Below are 608 nucleotides of genomic sequence, written 5' to 3' on the forward strand. Positions count from 1 at the left end.
GGGCTACCTGGGGGGATGCCGTGAGCCAGCTGGAGGGCCTGGGACTAGCTGGGGGATGCGCTGGGCTAGCTGAGGGGGTTGCCGCAGGCTAGCTGGGGGTGGGACACAGCAGGGCCGGCCCGAGTCACCGGCGGGGGGGGACACAGCAGGGCCAGCCCGGGTTACCGGTGGGGGACACTGAGCGGAGTCACCGGGACAGAGGCACACACACACAGAGGGGCCAGCCTGGATTACCGGGGGGGAGGATCCGCGGGGCCAGCCCGGGTTACCGGGGGACACACGCAGAGCAGGGACAGGCCGAGTTACCGGAGGGGACACACACACACACACGGTGGGGACAGCCCAGTTTACCGGGTTTTTTTTTTTTTTTTGGGGGGGGGGGATCAGCGGGGCAAGCCCGGGTTACCGGGGGGAAACACAGAGCAGGGCCAGCACGGGGTACCGGTGGGGGCGGCCCGCCGGGGAACCCCACCCGTGGCAGCGGAGCCCTGCGCCGCTCCGCGCCCGGCCGGTGGCGGCGGCCGGGGGGGGCCGCTGTGCTGCATTGCGGGGCGGGCGGCCCGTCCCCGCCCGCCTGGGCCCGGCCCTCCGGGGGGAGCGGGGCTATC

This window comes from Falco peregrinus, chromosome 9, assembly GCF_023634155.1.
Source record: "Falco peregrinus isolate bFalPer1 chromosome 9, bFalPer1.pri, whole genome shotgun sequence".
Lineage (NCBI taxonomy): Eukaryota > Metazoa > Chordata > Aves > Falconiformes > Falconidae > Falco > Falco peregrinus.